Source organism: Gymnoscopelus braueri (genome assembly GCF_963280865.1).
Source record: "Gymnoscopelus braueri genome assembly, chromosome: 20".
NCBI classification, from domain to species: domain Eukaryota; kingdom Metazoa; phylum Chordata; class Actinopteri; order Myctophiformes; family Myctophidae; genus Gymnoscopelus; species Gymnoscopelus braueri.
Window position 1 is genome coordinate 10,008,708 of NC_137622.1, and position 8,927 is coordinate 10,017,634.

Consider the following 8,927-nt stretch of genomic DNA (forward strand, 5'->3'; position numbering starts at 1 on the left):
GCATAAACATCGTCCTACAAGTAGGCCTACTCGTGATGGACACCTCCCTTTCCCTGCATTGAGGAGGAGTCACTGTTTGTCTTGACTGTTGAAGAGGGTAAGGATTGAACCTCCTGATGAAGAGGGTAGGGATTGAACCTCCTGATGAAGAGGGTAGGGATTGAACCTCCTGATGAAGAGGGTAGGGATTGAACCTCCTGATGAAGAGGGTAGGGATTGAACATAGTCCTGATGACAGGGCAGGACTCCTGATGAAGAGGTTGGGTGCAGTCAAACCTTCACCAATTTGCTTCACTATTTTAGCTAGTGGTGCATTCTTGGATTTAATGTTTAGATCACCATACCGACCGATGAGAGAAAATTGAGAAATTATTTTTTAAAGATTTATTTCTGGCATTTTCACGCTTTATTCAAATGGTTAACAGTGAGGGAAAGACAGGGAACAAGGAGAGAGAGATGGAGAAGTACATGCAGCAAAGAGCTTCGGTTGGAATCGAACCCAGTCTAGCTGTGCAAGAACTGAGCCTTAATATTATGCGATCTACTAGTGGAGCTACCAGGACACCTGATGAAATTGATTCTATATAGGATTTGTAAAAGATACGTTGAGTTTAAGGAATGAGTTTTTGCACCTCCACATAATCAACCACAGGGCTATGACTTTATTCATCACGGAGGAGACTGACAAATGAGTCAACTGCAAACTTCAGGATATATCTGTTCTGACTCTGACAGTCATCTCGATACAGAATATAGAGGAGTTGTGAGAGAACACACCCCTGGGGTGCACCTGCTGTCGACGAAGACAGCTCACCTGACATGCCCTCAATTCACCCTCACCCTCTGGGTTCTGTTGAAAGGTGGTGTTGAAAGCTGATGAAAAATCAACAAACAACAGCATGATTTGTGCTGCTCTTTAATGCAGGGTGGCAGTAGCACCCTGTACAGTGCACCCTGCACGGGGTGAAACACCATTAAGAAGGTGTTGAGTCTTGTCCAGAAGTTATTGTTTTCTCAAAGTGACATGATGACAAGGGAGGTCAGGAAAACTGTCGCGTAGTCATTCTGGACCTTTGGGGTGTTCTTCTTGGAAGGAATCACAGTAGACTATTTCTGTAATTTTGGAACCCTCTAGTGACGACATACAGTTAAGATGAAATGAATGCCCTAAGGATTTGTACGACAAATAGCGAGAAGAGCCATGTAGATTGCTATTTTTACAATTCTACAATTTTGAAAATGTGCCCAAAATAGCGCATAAGCAGGCCGGCTCCCAATGTTATCTGGGCCAGGGCTTGTCTTGTGTTTTGCACCACTTAAAGTGTCAATCACAGTACGTTCATCAAATGTAGAGAAATGTAGTTCATCCATGACTTTTTTAGCTCAAGAGCTCAAAACGTTTTGTCTCCGATTTGATGTTAACGTTTCAGAGTTAAAACCATCTAATGCTGCTCTTTTCCTACGTATTCTGCAGACCATAGTTTTCATGTCATCCCAGGCAGAGCCAAGATTATTGCTACCAAGAATGTATTCTGTTTTGTCAGTTTAGCTCTCCTCATTTCACGGTTCAAGTCTTTTATTTTTGTATTTTTATTTAGTTTTTGTACTGCTTATATGTTTTTTTGTTTGTTAAACAGAACCTTCAGTGACTTACTGACCCAGGGCTTAAATTTGAAATATTAAAAGAATTACAGACTTGTGGAAACGATAACCTGTGAACATTAGGTCTATATGGATTTATGATGTCTATAGACACTAAATATGAATGTATTTTGTCTGTTGGTGACCAGTTCAGATTTCATGGAGCAAACATCTTCATGTGGTGTAACTCTGTGACAGGTGAGCAGGTGTCACATAAAGTAATAATCATTCATAATGTATTACATAATTTAATAATTCATTAATTATAAGCTCCACAAAAGTAATAGGTTTTGTCTCTGGTGATGTTATGCCATCATGTAACTTGCAATAGCGGACTAAAATAGCAGCAATGTGACGTGGCCATGGTTGGGGGGCGTCCACTGATAGGGACACAAATGCAACATTGTCCAGATCTCTCTTCACCTTAATATCAGCCCAGGGCGCCAACACGTTTGTCACAATCATGTCACATTTAGTTTTGAACTTGGGCTCGTACATTTTCCAACTCGGCGTTGCTGACCCAGTTCATCTGAAGCTCTGATGGTGTCAGACGGTATGAAAGGTGAAAATGCCAAAGAGGTGGAGCTGGCATGGGCCATCAGAACAGCTTTCTAAGGCTCTGAGGCAGTTGACTAGGCTGGTCAGTCCAGTCTACTGCCTAATATGAGTTACCTCCACAATGTTCTAGTGTTGAAACCGCTCGCCATACAAGCGTCACATCAATCCTCTTCTGTATTTCCAGGTTCCAGTTCAACCTCTTTGGTTGGAGATGTCTACACTTTCTCCCAGAGAAGCAGCGACACGCCATCAAACGAAAAGGAAAAGGTACACACACACACACACGCGCGCATGTGCACACGTGCACAATCATGCATTATGTTTGCTTTATTGCTTGCTTTGGAATTGTTGAAGGCCCTTTACGTAATTTAGATGTCTATGGTTCATTCTTATTTTTATTTCACATTGCACTTTTTGCTCACATTGTCACATTTCTTTTTATGTAAAGCATCCTATCCTATTTTAAAATTGGCTTAAAGGACAACTTAGTTTTTTTTACAACCAAGGTTTATATTTTAGCTTGTAATTAAAATAAATAAAAGTGTTATTTTTTTTTTCATTTACTGCTTTCTATAGTTTTAGCAATTTTTGCCATCTTTTTTACAGTGGGCGGGGGCATTCTGTTCGGTGGCTAAATATGCCTTTTTTACACAATAAAAAAGGTCCTGTGGTCTTTGATGGCCAGACGTGAGTTATTGGGGGCTAGAAGAGCTACTGTAAATAATAATAAAGAAAACGCTGGGTTAAAAATATTTACACTCATCTTTTATTTACTTTAATTACAATCTAAAACATAAACCTTGGTTGTAAAAAAACAAAGTTGTCCTTTAAGGGAGGACCGGCCGACGGGCGGGCGAGCGGATGGACTTCTGACGTCACGCTCATTGATTGATTGAAAATTTTATTAGGCAAAAAGAATGTAAAACATCACAATTACATTAATAATACTTTTGACTAAAAGGTCCGTCCAAAAAAGTCCTTGCGAACCTGTTTCCGTTGGGGTCCTTGGTATTCATTTCATAGACATATATAGTAGCAACCATGTCACTAAGACTCAGCCATTACCATATTAGGAGTTCCCAATGCAGCTACAGTACGCCAAAATATGGAGTTTGTTGTCTAACCTCGATGCGTCCTCGTGCCATTAGGCGCAAACAAATCAGTTAGCTCCATATAGATGGGTTTCCGCGCTACGTCATCACAGAGCAGAGTGCGCAATGTGCGCATGCTCGGGGGTAGAAAAAACCCGGAAGCACGCTTCACTCTGTTGTTGTGGACGGGAGTTAAATGCCGTCGCTTCTAAAACAAACATGACAAGAACTTGTTGTGCAGTAAATTGCTCCAATGCATCAAAAGATGGGTGGAAAATGTTCAATATTCCGAGGGGATCACACCCATTTGCTAAAAACAGAAGAATATTATGGCTACAGGTCATAAAAAGGGATTGGGGTTCCAGTGGCTCCAACGGTGATGAGAGTTTGTGCAGCGCCCACTTCATATCTGGTATGTTTGTTTTCTAATATTATCTTAGCTAGGTATGCAATGAGTAAGTTGACACTGTGTGTGATTCATTGAACTGACATATTAAATAAATTATAGCAGGGGTCTTCAACGTTTTCAGCCCAAGGACCCCCTAGCTTAGCCTGGTAAACCCCCTCCCTCCGGAAATCTCATTTGGCTGTGAAACAAATGTGTGTCGCAAGCTTCTTCCATTTGACGGTGTCAGGTTACCCCTAGCTGAGAGAGAGATGAAGCAGGGACCCCCTAGCTGAGAGAGAGATGAAGCAGGGACCCCCTAGCTGAGAGAGAGATGAAGCAGGGACCCCCTAGCTGAGAGAGAGATGAAGCAGGGACCCCCTAGCTGAGAGAGAGATGAAGCAGGGACCCCCTAGCTGAGAGAGAGATGAAGCAGGGACCCCCTAGCTGAGAGAGAGATGAAGCAGGGACCCCCTAGCTGAGAGAGAGATGAAGCAGGGTCCCCCTAGCTGAGAGAGCTATGAAGCAGGGACCCCCTAGCTGAGAGAGCTATGAAGCAGGGACCCCCTAGCTGAGAGAGAGATGAAGCAGGGACCCCCTAGCTGAGAGAGAGATGAAGCAGTGACCCCCTAGCTGAGAGACAGATGAAGCAGGGACCCCCTAGCTGAGAGAGAGAGATGAAGCAGGGACCCCCTAGCTGAGAGATGAAGCAGGGACCCCCTAGCTGAGAGACAGATGAAGCAGGGACCCCCTAGCTGAGAGAGAGATGAAGCAGTGACCCCCTAGCTGAGAGAGAGATGAAGCAGGGACCCCCTAGCTGAGAGACAGATGAAGCAGGGACCCCCTAGCTGAGAGAGAGATGAAGCAGGGACCCCCTAGCTGAGAGAGAGATGAAGCAGGGACCCCCTAGCTGAGAGAGCTATGAAGCAGGGACCCCCTAGCTGAGAGAGCTATGAAGCAGGGACCCCCTAGCTGAGAGACAGATGAAGCAGGGACCCCCTAGCTGAGAGAGAGAGATGAAGCAGGGACCCCTAGCTGAGAGAGAGAGATGAAGCAGGGACCCCCTAGCTTAGACAGATGAAGCAGGGACCCCTTAGCTGAGAGAGAGAGAGATGAAGCAGGGACCCCCTAGCTGAGAGACAGATGAAGCAGGGACCCCCTAGCTGAGAGACAGATGAAGCAGGGACCCCCTAGCTGAGAGAGAGAGATGAAGCAGGGACCCCTAGCTGAGAGAGAGAGATGAAGCAGGGACCCCCTAGCTGAGAGACAGATGAAGCAGGGACCCCCTAGCTGAGAGAGAGATGAAGCAGGGACCCCCTAGCTGAGAGACAGATGAAGCAGGGACCCCTCAATATTGTATAAAATTGTGTTTCTGCTTTACTTGGTCTGCTCTTTTTTTTCTACAAGCTCACAACACCTCGCAGCACGAGGCGTTGTGAGCTTGCAGATCCGCTATTTTTGGCTAAAGTTCTCCTCAGAAAAGGGATGCTAGGGTTCAAGTGGTTCATGTAAAAAAAAAATCATATCACAAATCACACAAAGATTTGGCGGACCCCCTGTAGTAACTTTGAGGACCCCCTAGGGGTCCCGGACCCCCTGTTGAAGACCCCTGAATTATAGGATTGTTCAGTTGGTGATACATGGTACATTATGGTGGAGTGTCTTCATCAGCTGATATCACATGTGTTGTACAAGCAATGTTCTTAAACTGTGGATAACGTTAACCAGTGTGCAGTTTGAGCTGGCTGAGCTCCTGTTTTTTTAAATGCTGAAAATAGCCGATCTACAAGCTCACGTCTCTTTGAAGTGAAAGTAGTTAAAGGGTCTGTTGGTCTGAGCCTTTCCTGTGAGCCAATTTGCACCGACTCTTTTTTGATGTTAATGTTAATTAGTGTCATTGGTAATACCTGAATGATGCAATGAATGATGCTAATGTGAATAAAGTGTATGTATGTTGTATACACATAGGCTGTCGCTGTGAAAAAGGCCAGTCAGCCAGTGTAATCTGTCCTCTGTCTCTTCATCAGGAGCACCGTCCATGGAGTATGACAGTCCAGATTTTGTTCCATCAATTTTTTCCCACAACACCAGAGACAACACAGCAAATGTGGCACGGTCAGTGTGATACTGTATATTGTAACAGTTTCAACTGACCAGTCATCAATTGTAATATTGTAATCAGCCTTTGCCCTTTGTTGCTTGTTTAGTATGTGAACAAATAATGTCAGTTTTTGGTCTTGTTTGTTATTGTGTTCTTTAATATGTTGCTAATTATTTAGTACAGGGGTCTTCAACCTTTTCAGGCCAAGGACCCCCTAACAGAGAGAGAGATGAAGCAGGGACCCCCACTATACATTACATAAAATTGTGTTGCAGATTAAAGCTTTTCATAGATGTTGGATTCACGTTAATGTGTATTTATTGTAACGACTTAAACCGTCAATACTTCAATAATAAACTTTCACTCTGTACTTGGTCTGCTCTTTTTTGCCCTCTTTGCCGAAAATAGCTGATCTACAAGCTCACAGCGCCTCGCGCTGCGAGGCGTTGTGGGCTTGTAGATCAGCTATTTTCGGCTAAAGTTGTCCTTAGAATAGGGATGCTAGGGTTCAAGTGGTTAATGTAAAAAAAAATGATCCTATCACACAGAGATTTGGCGGACCCCCTGTAGCAACTCTGAGGACCCCCCCTTGAAGACCCCTGATTTAGTACATTAACTTTACCATACCATACTGTACTGTTTTTATTTTTCTAGATATAAAAGAAAAAGAAGACGGGATGAAAACAAGGGCCCTCTTACAAGACTGGATGAGAATATAGCTCCTGTTCCTAGCCCCACAGGCCAAATGGACACAGATCCTCATGTATCCCCTGAAGGTACGTATGTGCAAGGCAAGCCATAACTGTTTACTTGGTTTTGTTGGTTGGTGGGTGGGTGAGTAATTGTATAGTGTTGTAGAGCAGACCTGCCAACCCTTCTGTTTTCACCAGGAGACTCCTGTTCTTCCATTTCTCCTGTTCTTATCCTGTTTTGGGGGATTCCACCCTTTTTATTTTTGTGTCGCCCCTCACTAATATGCAGCCACGGCCATTCATGTTAATTAGCTAGTTCCATGAGTTTTTGATATGCAAATCACAATGGCAGTATGTAGTCCAGGGGCCAACACTGATATTTTCACAAATTGGTACCACCTAAGATGACCGTAAAGTTTTTGTATTTTTGTGTCTCTAGTTTATATTTTGGTATGATAGCCCTTCCAATCTTGTAGCTTATGGCAGTTATCACTACCTACCGGCTAATGTATCCGGTAGGAGACACAAAGTAGAATCTTTGTGTCTCCTACCCCGGGCATCAAATTATTGCGACAAAAAACTAAATATATCCATGTATTCAAGGCTTCATGGGGTGTGCAATTGATAACTTCTCAGATTTTTGGTGTTTGCAAAAAGACTGCTTTCCATAAGCTTGTAAAAGTTGACCCTCCTTCGGTCTTGGGTGGTCATAGCTGAATGGGCAGAGAGTCCCCCTGGAAAACTTAAAGGAGGAGTTCACCCAAAAAATGATTTATTTTCTATCAATTGCACACCCCATGAAGCCTTGAATACATGGATATATTTAGTTTTTTGTCGCAATAATTTGATGCCCGGGGTAGGAGACACAAAGATTCTACTTTGTGTCTCAAATATAAACTAGAGACATGTAGGAAGACAAAAATACAAAAACTTTACGGTCACCTTAGGTGGTACCAAAATATGGCTTGGCCCCTGGACTAATGTGAGTGGGCAAGGTGTGAGTGGGCTCTCTCTCTCTCTCTCTCTCACATTCTGGCACACACACCCCAAAAAAACTCTTTCTGAGAGAATGGGAATGTTACTGTTTTACTGTCGCTTTATGTCTGGATAAACTCCAGTCCAATGCAATTTTAAAGAGATAGTCATTTTTAAGTAATTAGGCTAGTGGTTATTATTAAATATGGCTCTTTTATTACTACTTTTAACTTTTTAATGGATCCTATGTAAGTAAAGGCTGATAAAAGTGTCAAACTCCCAAAATCCACCAGAATACTGGAAATTACATCTACTCTGTTCTGTTGCTACCTATACGTTGTTATACCTTTCAATCCGGATGCCACCTCTGCGTCTCATTAGTTGTTGCTATAATATAGTAACATAATGTGTTATTTTTTATTTTTAGTAAGAATTTGAACATTTTCAGAAAACCATGGTTAGGTTTTAGAAGGCGTTTTTAGAATCGGCCTCAGGTCTAAATGGCTTAAAAACTTCCTGGGGGGGACCCCCAGACCCCCCGCTTGTGGGCGTGGTCAGTATGACCCCCCCCACCCTGGAAACAAATCTCCTGTTATCGGACGGTCTGAGGTTGGCAGGTATGTTGTATAGACATGTAGATATTCTGTGTGTGAGAGAGTTGTGTGCATGTCTGACTGGTTCTTGTGATGTGTTGCACAAGAACATCTAATTCAGTGCAAACGATAGTTCATGTAGACACGGCAGGCAGAATGTTTATGTACTTCATTCACACTCCCCGGACCCCCCCCATTCGCTATCAGTTATACAGTCGTACTTCTTTAAGTCAGTACGTTCAACCTCTTGTCATTCTCATTCGCTTCAAGCTAATTACTCACGCCCTCATACCCACAGTGCAACTCGGGCGGTTCTTTTAAGCAGCCTCTGTTCTCTGTTCAGTCTACGTACTTCGCTGTCTAAGCGGTGTGTTCAGCTGCTTGTTTTCAAATTCCCTCCACCTCCCCGGCCTCCTCCCCGTGGCATCTAGTTATTATTGTTATAGGTTGATTCTGTGTTGTACAGTGGTTCTATGATTCTGTGTATTGTACTGTGTTTTTGGATTGTACTATGATTGTGGTTTAATTATGCATTGAAGGTTCAATGTTATGTTAAACTGTATTTTATGCTTATGTTTCATGCTTTCTGTCTCTCCTCTGTCTCTCCCTCTCTCTTTTTCCCCCGACACGGTCGAGGCAGAAGGCCGCCACCCTAGAGCCTAGGGTCTGCCTGACGTTTTCTCCCAGTTAAGAGGGAGTTTTTCGTTGCCACTGTCGCAATTGCTTGCTCAGGGTGGGATTGTCGGGTCTCTTCTCTACACGTAAAGTGTCTTGAGACAACTTGTCGTGATTTGACACTTTAATTGAATTGATTGAATTGAATGCTCTGCTCTGGGGGTTTGTGATTGAATGATCTGTGACATGTTTGCACAGGAATCTGTAATATCACAT